This window comes from Hyaena hyaena, unplaced genomic scaffold (assembly GCF_003009895.1).
Source record: "Hyaena hyaena isolate Hyena2069 unplaced genomic scaffold, ASM300989v1 scaffold_995, whole genome shotgun sequence".
Lineage (NCBI taxonomy): Eukaryota > Metazoa > Chordata > Mammalia > Carnivora > Hyaenidae > Hyaena > Hyaena hyaena.
Window position 1 is genome coordinate 262,648 of NW_024081624.1, and position 20,896 is coordinate 283,543.

At 40.4% G+C, this 20,896-nt stretch overlaps 1 long non-coding RNA gene and 2 other non-coding genes across 3 annotated transcripts; all 3 read left to right on the forward strand.

Moving 5' to 3' along the window:
- Positions 1–11,753: 11,753 nt before the first annotated feature.
- LOC120223448 lies at positions 11,754–14,239 on the forward strand. Its single transcript, XR_005526297.1, has 6 exons — positions 11,754–11,782; positions 12,332–12,381; positions 12,479–12,557; positions 12,657–12,722; positions 13,030–13,099; positions 13,333–14,239. It is a non-coding gene; the product is annotated as an uncharacterized LOC120223448 (long non-coding RNA).
- Positions 12,840–12,908, forward strand: LOC120223455. Its single transcript, XR_005526301.1, has one exon. It is a non-coding gene; the product is annotated as a small nucleolar RNA SNORD50 (small nucleolar RNA).
- LOC120223452 lies at positions 13,175–13,243 on the forward strand. Its single transcript, XR_005526299.1, has one exon. It is a non-coding gene; the product is annotated as a small nucleolar RNA SNORD50 (small nucleolar RNA).
- Positions 14,240–20,896: the final 6,657 nt, after the last annotated feature.

The window sequence follows — 20,896 nt, forward strand, 5'->3', positions numbered from 1 at the left end:
TGAGGATAGATAAGAGTAGCTAAAACATAACCCAAAAACAAAGGCCGACACATTTAGGGCCTCCATGGTGTTTACACATTCAGCATCAAGTCAAAAAGGTTGCCACAAACAACTTATTAACCAGCTCAAAAACATTCGTCCTCTTGTGAGCCAGACAGAATGACTCCTAGCCTATCCATACACAACTTAGCCTATGTCCTAATCCTAGCCTTATTAACTTAGAACAAATATGTATGTCATCCTCTTTTTCACTAAGAACATCGTGTTAATTCCTCAGTTGTAAGATTTACTCAACCTCACTATGATTGGGGTAATTCTGCAAGAATATTTCTGAAAAACGTGTTCTTGTACACTTTTCAAAGTATCTTATCACAAAGAGCTCTCCATTGTAAAAATTCCTTTTTCTGATCTCATGTTGTCATTGGACCTTTAAAGACACCAAAACCGACAGGACAGAGATGCCTGCCTGGTGATCAGAAAGAATCTCGGGGCTTTCTCACTCTCTCCTGGCGACACCGTCCATCCTTCAGGGAACCCCGGACCTGCTGGAGCTGGCCTCCGGCAACAAATCTGACTCTCACTGGCTCAAACTGGATTGTTTCTACCTACAGACCAATCACTGTAGCCAGGTGGATGGGATTTGACTGGTTAAGCCAATCAAGCCCTACCCTAGAGCTGAGAATGAGTAGCTGCAGCCAAATAATATCAACTGAAAGTAAATAAAGGATATATCCATGAGAAAACTAAGAGAAGTTGGAAAAGGGAGGGGGGATCAGTGTGGATGTCAGGTGGCCAAAAATGATAAACTTGTAGTACAAATCCCAAATGCATACCCCCACTCGTCACCATTCTCCCAAATTCTAGACTTGTTTAACCAATTGCATACTTGGTATTTTGTATGGGATGTCTCCAAACATCTTAAACTTTAAATGTCCCAAACTGAACCACCTATGGAAAAGAGCTCTGGAGGTGGAGTGCTCCACTTGCTCTTTATTGTAGCTCCTAAATCTTATCCCCACTCTTCTCCTGCCAAAGCCCCCTAATCTTTCAAGTAGGCCAACAGATTTTAACACTAGCTTCTTTTCCTTGTTACTGTCATCCTTCAAACCTCTGCATTACATCTCCTCATTTACTGATGACTCTAGCACCTGTTTTACAGTCTTTATTCCCAGCACTATTCCCATCAATTATAGTGCTCTCAACATCCACAGTGATGATTCACCTAACACTTTACATTGTCTGTTTCTCAACCTCCTTGCCTCCAATGATCATTTCATTCTTCCAGCTCAACCACCCATTCACATGGTAACACTGTTGATTCTGTCTTTACCAACAACTATACTACCTCCAAAATCTCAAATTCCAGAACCCTATTATCTAATGCTTCCATTTCCTATCATTTCTAGTCTTCCCACTGCAGCTCCTCCTTGGACTTAATGAAACCTCCAGTCTGTGGACACAATCACTTCCTCATCACAAATCATCTCCCATCCAGTTTATCTTTCCTTGTTTATTGTTCAAGTCATTTCCTTGCAAACACTCTTAACTCTTCTAGTCCTTTCTTCCTTCATTATGTTGCCTGGCAAAACTTTAACCCTAACTAGTCCTACCTACTCCATACCTGCACCCAAGCATCTAAATATTTCTAGAAAAGGGGGCACCTGGGTGGCTCAGTTGGTTAAGTGTCCAACTTTGGCTAGGTTATGATCTCGCAGTTCAGGAGTTCAAGCCCCGCATCAGGCTCTGTGCTGACAGCTCAGAGCCTGAAGCCCACTTCAGATTCTGTGTCTCCCTCTCGCTCTCTCTGCCCCTCCCCCACTCATGCTCTGCCCCCCTCTCTCTCAAAAATTAATTTAAAAAATTAAAAAAATAAATATTTCTAGAAAAGAAAAGCTTAAAACTTTATTCATAATAAATTTATGGCCATAAATGTCATGCGTACACATGACCCTGCCAACCAATCCTACTCCACTTCCCTGGTCTGCCTTTCTTACTCTGTATACTGACAATTTCACATATCCTTTCTCGCAAACCTCTTATACCCCATTATTTCCACTATCAGTTGATGACCTTGCCTCATGATTATTTGAGAAAATACAATGAGTCAGGACCTGCATTATCTGTACCTATACTTCCTTCTGTGGAGGAAGTGACATCTATTGCTAACCACCTGAAGGAGCAGACCCAAGATGCCAACTACTGCATGATTTGCAGGTGTCAGGGTCACCAAAAAACATGACTCACACAAGCAATGGATGTAACATTTTACTCACACAAGAAGATCAGCAAGATCAGCCTCAATAGTAAGCATCAGTCTCCCATGGCCAGCACATCTCACCCCACAGCTGCTGCATGGAGATCATCTATCTATACCCCTCCTGTGATGCAAGTGAAGGATACTCATCTCTCCCTGCCAGGAACAGATACAGTAGTGGGGTTGTCCATGTACCCTATGATGCACACACTTTAAGCAAAGCAAGTAAGTACATATCAAATCTGGAATAGGAAAAGATACTCCCAAACAATTATATATGCCCAGCACAAGGTGTGAGGACTCCTTATCTCCATGTAAGGAAATGAACCAGGTCCAAAGAACTGTTATGCAGTCACACAAGGGTCAACAGACTGTGCATGACTGCCTTTCCCAATAGTCTACCATCCAACCGTTTTCAGCTGCTTAAATAGCAGATACATAAAGTGCATAAAATCTGGTAGGACCATTGTCTACCCCAAATTTAGAGATAGAGTTGGGTCTAATGGGGCCCTTGAACAATCTATATAGATGCAGTTTGCCTGCAGAGACCTGTCATTTTGAGATAGCACTTCATCAGGATCACTAGGAGAATCAGACCTAGGATGATGATCAAGCCTACCCTTGAGGATGGTCTCTAATTAGGAGCCCCGTGGGCCTGGAATAAACCAAGTAAGGAGTCTCGTGGGGTACTGCAGGTAGTCAATAATCATCCCACCTGAGCACGGATGTTCTTTAGTTTTTACCTTATCTGAATTATTGATATATACATAAGAGTTGTTGGCTGTGGGGAATAAGCTTAGGAATTCCCTGAGCTTGCACTGAGGGGTTAACAAAGAATAAAGAATTAGAAAGCCATAGGATGTACACACCCAAGTTTCTAAATAAGATTAGGTAAATGGGGCAAAGACCCCCAGCATAGGACAAGAAGGACAAAGGCCCCCAGTATAAGACAAAGATATAACAGTAAAGTATCTCAGGATGAAAACATCGAAGATGAGGTAAAGAAGATTAGGTATTCAGGGCAGGAACACTCCCCAATTTAGTACAATAGCAGAAAGCTGCTTTCACTAGACCAAATTCGGTACTGGTAAATAGTGCTATGGTGGAGATAATTAGCAAAAGAAAGGTGTCTTGTTGACCCTGAGGTAGCATGCTCTGTCTTTCTTGTTCCCTAGGCCAGGTTAGGTAAACAGAGTAAACAACCCTCTGCCTAGCACCAAGATTTTGTTTTGTATTGACCCAAATCCCTATCACTGTATATCTTCAAAACCCCCTTTCCCTCACGCACATGAATTAATGTTCACGATTTCATGGTCTCTTTGTGCACATCCATCAGCAAGTTTCTAAGCCTTCTGATCCTAATAAACACAGAGCAAAGATCCTTACGCTGGGCTCTTGTCTCCTCCTGGATATTAGCCTCTCTTCCACTTTTAATCCTGCATCCTGCTTTCTTGCTGGACAAGAGAGAATGCCAGGCCCAGAGTCTATGACAGTTGGCAATAATACAAATGCCTCACTGTTCCACCAACAGATAATCAAGGCTATTCTTGATTGGTTTTAGATGGCTTGAAGGTCTGGGTCATTTTGTACCAGCCAGGCCTTCACAATGGGAATATGGAACGAGGGCCTTAGCCCCTAATTTAGAGGGACTTCTCTCTACCACATAGCATGGGTGGAAGTCTTCTGTAGGAATCTCATTATTTTTATCTATCCAGTTTTACCAATCAAAGCCATATTGCTCTGCGGATCAACCCTATTCTCCTTTCCCTCCCTTGGTAATCTCTTGAATTTCCCTTTTGGCCTTCTGGCATGGCTTCCCCATTGTTCGTTTTCTGTTGTTTGGCCCAAATTATTGGAACCCATTGAAATCATTTTATTGTTTTTTATTCCAAGCAAGACCTTTCAGTGGAGCTTTTCCATTGCTTCCCTCACAGTCATTTCAGGGACAACAGTAGTGATAGCAGGATCTTCCACTGGGAAGGGTCCTGTTGCATGAAGGCCTCCAATACATCATCCATGTTCCCAGACACAGGGTCACATAATCAGGTTTCTATGGCTTTAAGCTAAAATGCAGTTATGGCTTTATGAATGGCTTTCCAGGGGTCTTAGTCTTAGGGAAGTCCTTACAGTTAAGAACACTGTTCTCATACTCCTTAAGAACACTGTTCTCATACTCCTTGCAATCTAGATCAAGAGTGACATGGACTGAAGGGAACCCAAGTGGCTCAGTTGGTTGAGTATTGGACTTCAGCTCAGGTCATGGTCTCACAGTTTATGAGATAGAGCCCTGCATCAAGCTCTCTGCTGTCAGCATGGAGCCTGCTTCAGGTCCTGTCTCCCTCTCTCTCTGACCCTCCCCTGCTGGGTCTCTCTCTCTCTCTCTTTCTCTCTCAAAAATAAATAGACATTAAAAAAAAAAAAAAAGAGTGACACTGACTCTTTGTCTTGTTGGTTGCCCTACTCAATGTAGATAAAAAATGCATTACAGCAAAGGGCCAGTGTTTAGCTTCAATTGCACCATTCAGCCTGAGACATTTGGGTCTGCAAGGCCTTCTAACCAAATAGGGGCATCAACCAAGCTTCATGAGACTCCCCTGGCTTTTGTTTTTCACTCTCCAAAATGGACCTCATTTGATCAGTTTCTTTCCTTTTTTTTAAATTTCTTTTTTAATGTTTTATTTTTTGAGACAGAGACAGAGCACGAGATGGGGAGAGGCAGAGAGACAGGGAGACACAGAATCCAAAGCAGGCTTCAGGCTCTGAGCTAGCTGTCAGCACAGAGCCCGACACGGGGCTTGAACGCACGAATGTGAGATCATGACCTGAGCCAAAGTTGGAGGCTCAACCAACTGAGCCACCCAGGCGCCCCAATCAGTTTCATTTTCAGCAACATCACTGGAGGTTTGCATTTAGTGAAAACAAGTCTTACTTGGGACTCTTAAGCAACTTGGATCAAGCAGAGCTTCTTGCACACGGGCTTTTGATCCGCCTGGGTGTCATCTGTAGCTCCGGCAAGTGGGAGTTAGAGGACAGTGTGGGAGTGTGAAGATGGCCAGAAGCCAGGTTAATTTCTGAAAATTTTTTAGGACCCACTTCTTGCGTTTCTGCCCTCATCTATCACACCAGTTTATCCTTGGTGACAGAGAGATTGTCTTCATCTCACTTATTCCCATTCATCCAGAGAGAGCCCAGTACCTCAGTCAGTCCCTCCTCCCACAGGGAGCTGACATCATTCTGGGATGGCTGGACTGAAGAACGCCATGGATCTACATCATGTACTAACATGGTTGGTGACCTTGCTCACTGCACTAAACTGTTGAGCAATTGACACCTGTTGCCAAACACCAGGAAAAGCACCTACTGTAAGAGTTTGCAGGTGTTGGCAGTGCCAAGAAAGACATGAGTCACACAGGCACTGGATAGAACAATACTTTATTCACAGAGATAGAGCAAGATCAGCTTCAATGGTGAGTGTCAGTACATCATGGCCAGCACATCTTGCCCCAAAGTTGGCACAGGGAGATTGTCTGTACTCAATCCTCTTATGAAGCAGGTGAAGAACGCTCTTTCTGTCCCACCAGAAACAGATATTGCTGTGGGGTTGGTGAGGTGCCATATGATGCACATGCTTTAAGCAGAACAAAGAGGTACATATGAAATCCTGAATAGGGAAAGATAATCCCAGACAAGTTCATACGCCTGGCAGGCTATGAGGACTCCTTATCTTCGTGCCTGGCAGGCTGTGAGGACTCTTTATCTTTGTGAAAGCAAATGTTCGAGGCCCAGGGCACTATCTTCATCTTCATCTCTTCATCATCACTATTTTGCTGAGACTATGTTTACAAGGTCACCACTGATGCTCATGTTGCCAAACCCAACGGTTATTTCTGTTATCGTACTTGTCCTTTCAGGAGCATCCCAAATGAATAAATGAACCTCTCTCCCTGTTCAACTCTTTCAGAGATATCACACTCTCCAGTTTTCCCTTTAGCGGGTCTCCTTTGCTGACACTTCCTCCTCTACTAACACCCTATAGTTAGCGGTGCACCAAGGCTCTGCTCTCTCTTGGGCTTTCTCCTCTTTATTTACACTCTTTCCCTGATGATCTCAAATGTCATGTTTTAAATATCCTACTCATGCCAATGACATTCAAGCCCTGACCTCCTCCTCCTCTGAACTTTAGACTCATGTATCAAACAGTCCTTGATGTTTCCACATATACAAGGCTTTTCCTCTAATTTAAGCTCTTTACTTTTACTTTATGAACTTAACACTTTACTATTTCATAGAGTATTCACAAGATTTTCTTCAAATCACATTTGTCTGTTCTGCCATCATACCTAGAATTTACTGACTAGGTCAGTTTACAAACTAGAAAAAAAAAAAAAAAAAGAACATTATACCAAGAGAAGATTCTTTAATTCTAATATTTGAAGTCTGATTTTTTTTTTTCTGCTTTGGAATAATAGCTTACTCTATTTAACGTGGCATATATACTTCTACCATGATTTAGGAAAAAGTTATAATAGTGAACTTTATTCTCATGCATTATTTAACTAGATCGTTGTGTGTATTGAAATGTTTTCAAAAGCTGTCTACCGCAGTATATCTGATTACACTATGGTACTGGTTCTAGGCTACTGCTGTTGGCAATTTTTTCTTTTCTCCCCACACTTGTTTGTGTACAAAACTTCAATCATCCTCTCTACATTCGTTCGCCCAATGATCCTTCTCCAGTCCTGACTTTTCTCTTGGGCTTCATTTCTACATTTCTGATGATCCACTGGACAAATGGAACTCAATGTTCTACCCCATATTTAGCACAAGTAAAAATGAATCTTCTTTTCACTTCTCCCAAATCAGTAACTTCTGACTTAACTTTTCTTTTCAATGGAGCTGTCATTCTCTTGGCTGCTTGGGCTCCACTGTTTTCTCTCTTCTCCCACATTTCATCATCACATCCTAATTTTTCTTCCTTTAACACACCAATATCATGCCCTCATGACTATGAATTTGGGGAAAGACTTGGGAATGTGAGTTCACTGAGATCTCTATGCCTCACTTTTTTAAACCCTCTAATACAAGGTTAAAAATACATACCAGGATTGTTTTGAAGATTACATGACCTAATGCACACAAGAACTTGACACCACGTTAAGTTCCACGTGTTGTTCTCTTCCCTGCCTTCCGTTTCCATGGCCAACATTATAGTGGTATTCCTCACAATATCTCTTCTAAATGACTGCTCTAATTTCTAAACTGTGCTTTCAATCTTTCTCCAAAACACTTCCTAAAACACTATTTGGTTCACATTTTGATCTCATCCAAAAGACTTTAATGACTTTAATTTTTAAAGCTGAGGTATCTAAACTTAACTTTAGAGGCTGCTTATTAAACTATAAACTCTTTCAGGAAGGACAAGGACTTCTGTGTATTCATATTAGCTTTCCCTGAAGCACACAGCATGCACCAGAGGTTCAATGAACATTTCCTCCAAAAAATTATTAAAATGATGATCTTATCTAAAAGTATGTTAAAAATATGAGAACTTATTTTTACCACACTAAATTATTCAAGGACACTTTTACTTATTTATTATTTTTATTTATTTTACCTTTTAATTTATATCCAAGTTAGTTAACATATAATGCAGTAATGATTTCAGGAGATTCCAGTGATTGATTCCCTATGTATAACACCCAGTGCTCATCCCAACGAGTGTCTTCCTTAAATGCCTCTTACCCATCTAGCCCATCTCCCTTCCTATAACCCCTCCAGCAACCCTCAGTTTGTTCTCTGTATTTAAGAGTCTCTTAAGTTTTGTCCTCCTCCTTGTTTTTATATTATTTTTGCTTCCCTTCTTTATGTTCATGTTTTGTGTCTTAAATTCCTCATGAGTGAAATCATACATTTATCTTTCTAATTTCACTTAGCATAGTACCCTCTAGTTCCATCCACGTAGTTGTCAATGGCAAGATTTCATTCTTTTTGATTGCTGAGTAATACTCCATTGTATATATATGCCACATCTTTATCCATTCATCTGTCCATGGACATTTGGGCTCTTTCCACACTTTGGCTATTGTTGATAGTGCTGCTATAAACATTGGAGTACACGTGCCCCTCTGAAAGAGCACGCTTGTATCCCTTCTTCAAGGACACTTTTAAATTTCAGTTCTGATCTTTATATGGTCTTTCTTTAATCACTTCAAGTATTTGGTAGCAATTTGCTTGACTGTTTTAGGTGTAGAAGCAATGACTGGTGGCTTCATCTCTCACTGTTTTTCTGGTCCTTGAAGAGATAAACACCTTGAAGAAGTTGTATGCCAGCTTCACAGTCATTGCTCATGTTCACTGGAGGGCAGTGTTGTCAATAAGCAAGTTCTGGATTCATTTCATTTTGCACTGCATGTGTTATCATTTGGAGTCAAAAGTTAATATGGAAAAAAATTTTTTAAGACTGGAATATGTTTCAGGTATGCTGTACCACACTTATCCTAAAACAGTGGTTCTCAAACTTCTACATGTATATGAATCACCATTGACCTATGTTGTCCAATACAGTACCCATTTGCCATATGGCAATAAAGCACTTGAAATGTGGACAGGCAAACCGAGATGTGCTATGACAGTAAAGTGTACTGCAGGGAGTGAGTACAGAAAAGGAATGGAAAATATCTCAATAACTTGTATTGATCGTATGTTAAAACGAAAATATTTTGGTTATACTTTGTTAAATAAAACACATAGAATTAATTTCATCCAATTCTTTTTATTTTTTAAATGTGGCTACGATAATATTCAAAATTACATATGCAATTCACATTTGTGCAAATACACAAATGTTATGTTCCTGTTGAACAGCATGGCTCATATGGTTTAAAAATGTTTCCTGGGTTGAGGTGCTTGGGTGGCTCAGCTGGTTGAGCATTCAACTCTTGATTTCAGCACAGGTCATGATCTTAGGGATGGGATGGAGATCTTGCATTGAGTTCCACATCAAGCTCCAGGCTCAGCATGGAGCCTGCGTAAGATTCTCCCTCTTCTCCCCCTCTCCCCCACTTGCAAGCTATCTCATTAAAAGAAAAAAAAAAAAAGTTCCCTGGGTCCCAGTTTTGGAGATTCTGCTTTGGTTGTTGCATGTTAGGGCCCAAAAATCTGATATTTTTTAGGTCTCCAAGTAATTCAAGTGATAAATCATGGTAGGGAATGATCATTCTATACTGCTTTTGATGGTCTTCAACACAGCAGTGATTCAAAGATAACACAGATAAACAATTTTCAATTTTGATTGTGTGATAACTGCTGTCCCATAAAGTCAAATGCATGTTTTTCAATTAGCAAAAACACTTTTCAATTTATCATCACAACATGACTATTTTGTGGTAGTGGAAGAATGGTAAGAACAATTAAGGAATATCTATCACAAACTTAAGTGCACATAATCTTTGACTCACTTCTAGAAATTGATCTTGCAGATCTTCTGACAAGATCACTCCAATATATCTGTGATTCGCTTCAGTACAATTTGAAATAGTGAAAAACTGGAAACTGAGGAAATAAATTATGATATCGCCAACTGAATACTACACAAGCTATAAACAAGAATAAGTTCATTTTGGGGCACCTGGGTGGTTCAGTCCGTTGGGCGTCCGACTTCGGCTCAGGTCCTGATCTCACTTTTAGTGGGTTCGAGCCCCGCGTTGGGCTCTGTGTGGAGCTGCTCAGGGCTTGGAGCCTGCTTCAGATTCTGTGTCTCCTTCTCTCTCTAACCCTCCCCTGCTCACGCTGTCTCTCTCTCTCAGAAATAAATAAAAACATTAAAAAAAAAAAAGAATAAGTGAATAAGTTCATTTTTAAGTGCTGGCATGGAAAGATGTCTAGATTTATGAGGGGCAAGAAAGTTGCAGAAAAGTATGCAGATCTTACCTGTACATATAAAATATGAAAAAATATGTATTTGTATATGTATAGAAAGTCTCAAAAACTTTTAATAGTGGTTATTGTTAAAGCGGGGAGATTCCCAGTGATACCGAAAGGAACTTTTTGCTTTTTATATCCTTTTGTACTGTTTTAGCTTGTTTACTATGAGCAACATGTAAATTTACATTTACATTACAAAATACTGTTAAAATATCTACGTATTGCCCAGCCAAGTAAATATTTCATCACTTAGGGTCCTGGTTACAGAAATTTGCTTTACACTATTAACCTTTAATCTGAAGTTTGGTCTTCATTTTAATTCTCTAAAAGGGCACCACATATATTCATTTATTCATTCAACCAATAGTTACTGAAAACCTACTTTACGCTGGACAGAACACTGTTCTAAGGCCAAACAATAAAAAGTGGACACAAAACAATGTGTTCCTTAGACATGGGAAGGACAATAAACAAACCCAGACATAAATAATAATTAGTAATGAGTACCATGAAGACCTGAGTTTTCAAATGCTAGAATGTTCAAATGTCATGTGTGCTTATGTATGCATACATATGCATTCACTCACACATACTAATTAATACAATCGTCGCTACCGAATTTTTTAAGAGTCATTTGTATATGGTATTCTGGGATATTTCTCAAGCCAAACTTTCTCTTGCATTCATTATAACGAACTCAGTACAAAGAGATTAAAAAGAACAAAGCTTCTCAGTTTATGAATTTAGGCAAATAACTTAGCTGCTTTAGACTCAATTTTCTCCTCCGCCAAATGGGGTATTTACCTCTCAGGAAGAAGTCTACGCGCTGACAAAGTAACGCAACAGCAAGCAGTGCCTGGCACAAGAAAGCGCAAGGATGGGGTGGGGCGGATAGGGCGCGGACGCCCGCACTGGGGCGCAGCTGGGCCGCGTGCAGCGCGGCGAGCGGGCTCTCCCGCAGACGCGCGGTATTCTCGCCGTGGACCGCAGGACAAAAGCGGTGCTTTCACATACTTTTTTCACCCAGACATTCCTGCACGCCAATTTCTGTCTCTGGGCGTGCGGAGACCAGTGCCCGCCAGCTCCTGCGGCAACTGCCGCCGGCGTCAAGCCAACCAGCCAACCCGACTACTTGAGACGGTCGGTCACACGCTGAGGCCGTCCTGAGCTGCAAAACTCAAGTCCACTCCCAGCCCCCAGCCGGCCAATCTGTTCTGGGCGGACTTGGCCCGAGGCAGGCGGTAGTCTCGCCTCCAACTGCGGCTGTTAGTTTGAATTCTGGCGCCACTCACACGCCACGTAGAGCCAGACTCGGAAGCGACGGATCGCCGAGCGCAGCGGGCGCGCACCGGGAACTGGGCGGGCGTGCGGCGGGCGGGCGACGCGCGCACCACGCCCCGGAACCAGCCCCCGAAGAAAAGAGCCGCCGCGCGCGCTCCCGCTCTCGCCCTCAGGAAATGGCCACGCCCCCATCATCTCCCAAGACCAATAGACGTGAGAGGGTGGGGCGGCCTCGGTCTGACTCAGGAGAGGCTATAAAGGGAACTGCTGGCCGCACGGCTCGGTCTTTTACGTCTGGATTTTGAAGGCGTCGTGTGGTTCTAGGTGAGTGGGCGCTGTGGGCGACTACCTGAGCGGGCCGGATCGAAGAGGCAGAGGTTCGCTACAGCACTGTGAGATTATTTAGAGGTTTGAATTTAGAGTGCTGTGTGTAGAAAATTTGCACGTGGAAAACACGTAGCCGGACTGCCACGTGTCTTGAGTGATACTGGTGGTGGCGGACTTCGAGCTTAGGCGTGTGGAGGCTGGTGCTGATGGCCACGAGCGCTGCGCGCGGCCTGCTTGCCAAACCCGACATCCGGCTGGCCAGGCCTGGGCGGCGGCGGCGGCAGAAAAACCATATTCCTAGGATTTGGGGCAGGGAATTTTACGTTGAGCAAGAGGCCTTTAATAAAGCCAGTGTCGTTTTCTCATCGCAGATCAAAAGGTCGTTTGAAAATGGGAAGTCCCTGACCTTGCCTGAGCTGTAGTTGTACTGTGCCCAGGTGGCGCTGTGTGCAAACTAGATTAGTGATGGGGAGGGTTTTAGTACTGAAAATTTTCAACTGGCATTCTGTAAGAATGTTTAGCTTTAAATATTTTGGTCCCCTGCAGGAACAATGGCTCTCGGTGGTGCAACGGAGGTGTTACTTGGAGATGTTCAGGTAAGTACTGTTGAGAACTTAGTTTTTAAACTGAGGAAGTAAACCTGTTGATTTACAGTAAAAGATGATGCATTATTTGAAATTTGCTTCTTACTAGATACAAAGGAAAATTCCAAAATCCGTGAGGGAGTATATGCTGGGAAATTACTTGGTTGGAACCTGACCACCTTACCCAGGTATGTTGGGCTAATTGATTGTTGGGCTAGTAATTTGATTCAGTACAATTAGTCCATATGTAGATTAAAATGAAAAAAAATTTTTTTTTCCTTGACTAGTATCCTGGGAGTTGATGAATACTAACGAATCTATGAATGTCACTGACAGGCAACGTCATTTTTAAAGTAAGTTGTGTGGCTTAACAAGATCAACTGTAGTGTTTGTAATACAGTGCTTGCCTTTTAACATTTCTTTCCCTTATGGTAAATTTCACTGTAACATAACTTAATGGACTACAGTCTTATCAATGATGAACCTATCCCGAAGCTGACTACCTGAAGAAAAGCATGTACGGATTCGGCTTCTGAGATAAGACTTAATGTGAAGTTTTCATTGTCTGGATTTTATAACAGAGAGTTCTGTTAGGTTATAAATCTTGTACGGAGAAGACTGCTACCTCAAATGATGTGGATTTTTTTTCTCTGTCAACAGTGAGGGGTCGCTGTCTTTCCATTGAAAGAGGCCAGTTTGCTGTAACCTTCCTAAGATGAAACGCATTTCTGTGAGTGGAGTTTTTTTTGTTTTTATTTTAATTTTTTTTTTTTTACTAACAGTTGGTCAGTACCTTGTCCTTGGTCTTATATGATGACCTTATCCCGAACCTGAATATCTGTTGAGAAAACTTAACGGATCTGGCTTCTGAGAGACCATAATATGGACAATATTTTTTTTAAAGTTGTTTTGCTCTTCTGATGTTGATAGTCTTGTAAACCTCAAATACTTTTCCTTTTCTAGGGCTAATACCACCAGATTTACTTGTATGAAAAATCGATAAGGAAAAGACTTCATTTTACTGACATGGGAAGAAAACCGACAAATCAAGACTTTTTTTGTAAACAGATTATGAAGCAGCATCAAATTTAGATTAATGTATTTACAAGATTTAGGCCATTGTCTTTTGTTTATGTCATACTGCCTTAGAGAGTCATAACCTGTTAAGCAGATTACTTTGTGGATCTGTTTTTATTCTAAACACAAGAGTGCATAGGAAACTACAAGTTTTTGATGTAGAAGTCTTTGTTAACCAGACTTGTAATTAGCTTGTGAATGTTTCACCTTTGGTCACCTGTTTTAAATTTAAAATGCACAATTGTAATTAAAGCTGAGTGAAAATGTAAACTGAATATTGTGGGAAAAGTCCTTAAGTTTTTATGGAGGGGTGACTCATTTTGGCAGTTACCACAGAAGGATCATGTTGGCTTTTGGTAGCGTACTAAATATTACTGGATTAACGGTAAGCAGAAAGAAAGTCTGGATCTGTTACTGGGGGAGCGGAAAATACCAGGTATTGGTGATTTTGATTACTGAATTCCGGAATATTTGGTCCCAGTGAATTATAATTTGAAAGGATGCTTAAGATGTAAAGTGTGAGGGGTACCTGAGTGGCTCAGTCAGTTAAGCATCTCCACTCCATGCTGAGCATGAAACCTACTTTAAATACCGATGGGAAAATGTGGAATGCTGAAAATGAAGAGAGCACAGCCTGACAATGGGTCATGGGGGGGTTTGCTGATAAGATCAAACCTAGCATTGAATGGATTTAGCATAGACAGTAATAGCATCTGATCTAACCAAGATGGTTTGGCCCTGTGCATGATCATTTTCCCTAAATAGCTGCATGAATAAATTGTTGCTAAGCTTATACTTCAGTGTTAGTCAAAAGAATATTCTTGTCAGCTTATGATAATGAACTGCCTTTTTTTCCTAAAATGTTTTCTTACCTTAATAAACATTCAGTTTTGAACCCATGTAGCTCAAGAGGCTCAGTGACAGCCACGTCACTCAGTGGGCAGACAGTGAATTTGCTCAGGATTTGCAATGATACACAAAATGCACCTTGGAAAATGTTTATTGCAGCCATGTAAAAATAGGTATTAATGCCACCACATAGACCTAAAATATTCTGGGTCTCTACACACTGAAAAGAGGAATTCCACAGTGACCATACATAGTCACATGAATGTAGAATGAACTGCAAGTCTGCAGGAAATAACCATGCTTTACATGGTGTGTAAATATTACAAGGTGTGGTCCCCTTAAGGCTTGCTAAACTCTAGCAAAGGGAAAAGCTGCCTGGCATAATGGATTACATATAATGGGATCTTGGTGTTATCAAAAGAAATGGGAACAGGTTGTGTAGCTCAGCTACCTACTTGGCACTTATTTACAGAGGAAACATTAAGTGTACAATGAAGAGTGACTGGGGTCTGCACATTTTCAAGAAAATATCTACCCTCTTGTCAAAGCTGGCAAACCTCATTTTATTTTTTTTACTCTTCATTAAGTTTAATGTTTTTTTTATTACAAATAGTTTGTCAGGTTGGTTTCCTGCCATATAAACACACAGTGCTCATCCCCACAAGTGCCCTCCTCCATGCCCATCTCTCCCCTCCCCTCCTAACACCCATCGTTCCTCAGTTTGTTCTCAACATTTAAGAGTCTCTCATGGTTTGCCTCTCTCTCCCCTCCACTGTTTCCCCCCTTCTTCCCTGCGGTCCTCCGTTAAGTTCTTCCCAATCCTCCTATACGTGCAAACATATGGTATTTGTCCCTCTCTGCCTGACTTATTTCACTCAGCATAACACCCTCAAGGTCCATCCATGTTGCTACAAATGGCCAGATTTCATTATTTCTCATTGCCATGTAGTATTCCATCGTATAGATAAACCACATCTTCTTGATCCATTTGTCCGTTGATGGACACTTAGGCTCTTTCCATGTTTTGGCTATTGTTGAGAGTGCTGCTATGAACATAGGGGTACATGTGCTCCTATGCCTCAGCACTCCTATATCCCTTAGGTAAATTCCTAGCAGTGCTATTGCTGGGTCATAGAGGAGTTGTATTGTTATTTTCCTGAGAAAACTCCACACTGTTTTCCAGAGGGGCTGCACCAGGCAAACCTCATTTTAAAACAAGTTGTGAAATGGATGAAAAATGCTTCAGGACACTGACCTCTTCCTACAGTCTTTGCTCCTTTCCCTCCCAGTTGATCTGGTAATGTCACATTTTTTCAGTTTCTTATAATGTGCATTTTATGGATTGCACTGTACTGGGCTCTGCAGAGGTTAGAAGTAAAACACTTCCTATGTCCTCATTCTGTTAATAGTGACAAAATGCCAAGAAAACCAAAGGCAGTGTGTAAAGTACTGTGAGAAAAATGTCCTGAGATTGAACAAGTGGATTTGAGTCAAAACCATCTCCAGGAGATGTGAGAAGCATAACATTTTTAGGTATAAACACTTTGAGCAAAGATTTAATGCTCCATGACTTTAGAATGGTGAATTTAAAATTTAGGTATCAATTGGATGGTAAATAAGGGACAAAGTAGAAGACAGACTGAAATATTTTGGGGTGAAAAGCATAAAAAGCTATGGTCATTTGAATTCCCTAAAACTTGTTTTTTTTCAGTGGGAAAGCACATGGCAGAAAGTCACATTTAGTCATTTGACTAGAGAGTCTACGTTACAACAAATAAGTCCGGTCCAAAATGGTACAATTTAATGGAATTAAGCTTGAAAGCTCAACATCTTATAATTAACATAGCTTTCATTAAAACTAATTCAAACCTGTAATAGACCTAAATAGTGTTTTTCATTCATACAATATGGTCTTGACTATTAGACCCTACTAGCCCTCTGTTTTATGAATGCTAACATTACCAGGTATTACTTTTATATTAAGTCTCTGGCTAAGGGACTTGACTCTTCTGATGTACAATTTATAGAGAATTTAATGGAGACAAAGCCTTCAAGACCTGAGGAATAAAGGAATATGACTTTAATAGACTGAGGTCTGCTTGTTTAGGACTGATACCAGAAGTTGAAAGCAAAACCTAACATGTGTCTGGCTTTAGTGGCTTTAACCAATAGGAATTCTTTTCTTTCTGCCCTCCATCACACTTCCAGATTATCTTCAAATATAGTAGGCTCAAAGCTATCATTTGGTGCTTTCTAAAATTAGTTCTGTTGCCAGAAATCTAATGTCCACTGCACTTGACTTTGTAATCAAATTCTCTCTGAATTGATAGTACACTTCATAAATCCTTAACTGCTTACCTAGCCTGTGTGAAATCTTTTTGTTGTGTTCAGGCTTTTAACACCAATTTCCCAGTTAGAATATTTATTTGAATTCCAGCCTACTAGGATAGTCTGCTTATCTTTTGCTGGTCCTTCCTTCCTTTAGGTGGGGACCCTCTTTCCCATCTTTCTTCCCAAAAGTTTGGTTCTGAGTTCAAGTAGTACTCCTAGTATAGCATAGTATTCATAATTTCCTGACTGAATTTTGCCCCTGCCATTGGTCTTGTTGCACCTCACTGATTCTACATATTTGGATGTGTACAAAGATCAGATCAAAGCACAAGTTTTCCATAAGGTGCTGGAAGGTTTATGGACCATCTTGGGGTGGAGAAGATATTTTTCCAGAATGAGAACCAAACTCCTTGGTCTCATTCTTATAAGGCCTGGCCTCTTCCCCTTATCACTAGTCCACTGCTAAAGTCCTGGCATACCATGTGGCTGAGTTATAACAGTAAATAAAGATTTAATGTCACAGAATCCCTGAATACAGTATAATCCAACCTTTTTTGGGAACTTAATTATGCTCACTCTGTTGATTCTAATTCTTTTCAAAATAGTATTAATAATGAAAAAAGGATTTAAGAATACTTAACAATTAGGATTTGAAGAAAATAACATACATATAATACATTACTGAGGTCAGTGAACTTTTGACATATCCTTGTCTCCTAACTATAGAATATAATAAAGTACAAGAAATTGTTCATTTTTAAATGTACAGTTTGATGAGTTTTTCCTTTGGTACACACCCATGAAATCATAAGTTTTAGAGACGTACAGATTTCATGGAAGAGATCTGAGCTGGAGGAACAAAACGGAATCATCCACATGTGGATGGTATATTTAAAGCCATAATATTACATGAGATCACCAAAAGAGTGAATATAAATAGACAAAAGAAGTGGTCCAAGAGTTGAGTCCTGGAATGTTCTAAGAGTAGGGGATTCCGGGTTTCGTTAAAATCCTGGAGATTATTTTGTGCCTGGGACAAAAATTGAGAAGCAGAAATCCATTGTCAGTTCCAACTGTTATATAAAGAACAGGAACTAGATGGAAAATCAAGGAGTTCTGGAATAAAAAGCAAAGGTGAAAACTAAGCAAATAGGTTGGGGTATGGGGCTGGAGATAACCTTGATTTAATGCAGGCCTTAACATGGAAATTGAGGGAATTAATATCTGAGAACTACTTTGTAAATTAGCAGGCAAAGTAGTCTTCAGGAAAGATTGAGGTAAGGAATTTAGGAAGTACGATAAGGGTTTTCATCAGACACTGCAGACTTAGAGAAGTGGAGTTGACTACAGACAAGTTAGAGGTTTGTTTTACAGAGCCAAAGTGATTGCTAGGCTAAAAACTACTGATTTTAATTGTTACTCAGCATAATTCTTCACTGTTCTCCTATGGGGAACCTATCTGCCTGGGAGCAGAAAACAGATCAGTGGATTAATCCAAAATGAGAAATAAAGTGGCCAGGAAGAGCAAAACAATGACAAGCCAAGAGAATTGATTTGGTAAAAGTGTTATTAAAACTATTAGCCTTGAGATCCAATCTGATTAGGGAAAAACACAAAACAAGTGAGGGTCCCAAGTAAGACAAAGATCACATGTACCATGAAAAGATAATAATGAAAACTAGGAGGGGTGCCTGGGTGGCTCAGTCAGTTAAGCGTCGGACTTCGGCTCAGGTCATGATCTCACAGATCGTGGGTTCGAGCCCCGCATCAGGCTCTGTGCTGACAGCTCAGAGTCTGGAGCCTGCTTCAGATTCTGTGTCTCCCTCTCTCTCTGACCCTCCCCTGGTCTCTCTCTGTCTCTCTCTCTTTCTGTCTCTCTCAGAAATAAATAAAACATTAAAAACAATTTTAGAAAACTAGGTAAAATAAGGTCCTCTCCAGTTATACTACAATGACCCATAGTGTGTTGTATTCCAATTGTTGGTTTATTTCTCTGGCCCTAGAATGTGAATTCTTTACAAGAAGAAAATGTGCCATTTAATCTCTTAAATTTTGACTAGGACAATGAAATGACTCCTGTAAAAAATTGTCTAAGTGGAATTCAATTTGTATATTTAAGGTTTAAGGTGGGCAATGATGATGTGATTTAACTTCTCCAAAAGGGGTAAAACAAATAAGAAAAATTGGAAGTGTCATGGACAAATACTTGTGTTCCCCAAAATTCAGATGTTGAAGTCCTAACCTTAGTGTGACTTATTTGGAGATAGAGCTCAAAAGAAGTAACTAGATTTAAATAAGCTCATAAGGGTGAGGCTCTGATCTCGGAGTAAGAGTGTCCTTATAAAAAAAAAGAAAAAAAGACACCAGAGAACTTATAGTCTCTCCCTCTCCCATAGCACAACCACAAAGAAGAGGTCACATGAGCACACAGTGTGATGGTGACCACCCACAAGCCAAGACAAGAGGCCTCAGAATGTTGAACTTCCAGCCTCCAGAACTGTGAGAAAAAAATTCATTTCTATTGTTTAAGCCACCCAGTCTGTGATATTTTGTTATGGCAGCTCTAACAGACTAAGAAGCAAAGGATAAATGGCCACTGCTATAATTTTAAGAGTTTATATTTAGCTAAAGAATTATGAGTAATAACTATGAAAAAGACCCATGCAATGTAATCTCTCTAGTTTTATACATTTTCCCTTTAGGTTTCTATGTATTACATTGGAACTAAATCTACAATATTACTTTCTTATTGAATATTAACAAACACAGCTGCTAGTCACAAAGCTTCCTCTCCACTTGTTTCATCATGAAGTTCAACTATTTGAGAAATAGGTAATTTCTCAATTAAAAATATCAGTAAAGAGGGACACCTGGCTGGCTCAGTCAGTAGAGCATGTGACTCTTGATCCTGGGGTCGTGAGTTCAACCACCATGTTGGGCATAGAGCTTACTTGAAAAATAAAAATAAAGATAAGTCAACAAAGAAACCAGAGATTGAAATGAAACTATCTTGGATGGAAAGTGACTGTTGTTTGAAGTCTTACGCTTCACAGGAAAAACTTTTTAACATAAATGATATTCTTTCACAATCACCTCATATAACAAGAAATTATTTAGGCTTACTAAATATTTCACAGTCTAAAATTTCCTTTTTCTATAGGAACATTAAGATTACAGTAAGTTTTGGGGCGCCTGGGTGGCTTAGTCGGTTAAGCGTCCGACTTTCGCTTAGGTCATGATCTCGCGGTTCGTGGGCTCAAGCCCCGCATCAGGCTCTGTGCTGACTGCCAGCTCAGAGCCTGGAGCCTGTTTCAGTCTGTGACTCCCTCTCTCTCTGACCCTCCCCTGCTCACGCTGTCTCTCTCTCTCTCTCTCTCTCCTAGAAATAAATAAAACATTAAAAAAATTAAAAAAAAAAAAAAGATTGCAGTAAGTTTTGGTGTACCTGAGTGGCTTAGTTGGTTAAGCATCCCACTCTTGGTTTTGGTTCAGGCCATGATTTCATCCTTTATGAGATTGAGCCCCATGTGGGGCCCTGTGCTGACAAGGCAGAGCTTGCTGGGATTCTCTCCCCCTCTCTCTGCACCTCCCTGCTCATGCTCTCTCCTTCTCCCTCTCCCTCTCAAAATAAATGAAATAAATTTTTTAAAGAAAGATAGCAGTAAGTTTTAAAACTTAACATTTTTTTTGTAACTGATAGGTCACACCTGTCATGATTTTGTTCCCTATTTAAAGAAAAACAATATAAAATAATTACTGACACTTTCATTGTTCTTTTTATTTTTTTTTACAGTACTTTGACATATATCATCTTGGTTTCTCCTACAGAAACCCTGGAAGGTAGATAAAGTAGTCATTATTTAGTATTCATTATTTTATATGTGATAAGCTAAGATTGAGATACTTAAAATATAGGCTGGTTAAGGGGCACCTGGGTGGCTCAGTTGGTTAGGCATCTGACCTCAGTTCAGGTCATGATCTCACGGTTCATGAGTTTTAGACCCTTGTCAAGATCTGTGTTGACAGCTCAGAGCCTGGAGACTGCTTCAGATTCTGTCTCCCTCTCTCTCTGCCCTTTGCCCACTCACACGCTCTCTCTTTCTCTCTCTCTCAAAAAAAAGAAAAAATATATACACATAGGCTGGTTAAGTTCTAGATCACTGGAAGGAACGATTTAATCATCTAATGTATTTTGCACATAGAATATTGTTTTTTAGTTTTGGTGCTACGTTTAAGTAAAAGAGTGACAAACTAGGAGGCATCCAAAAGA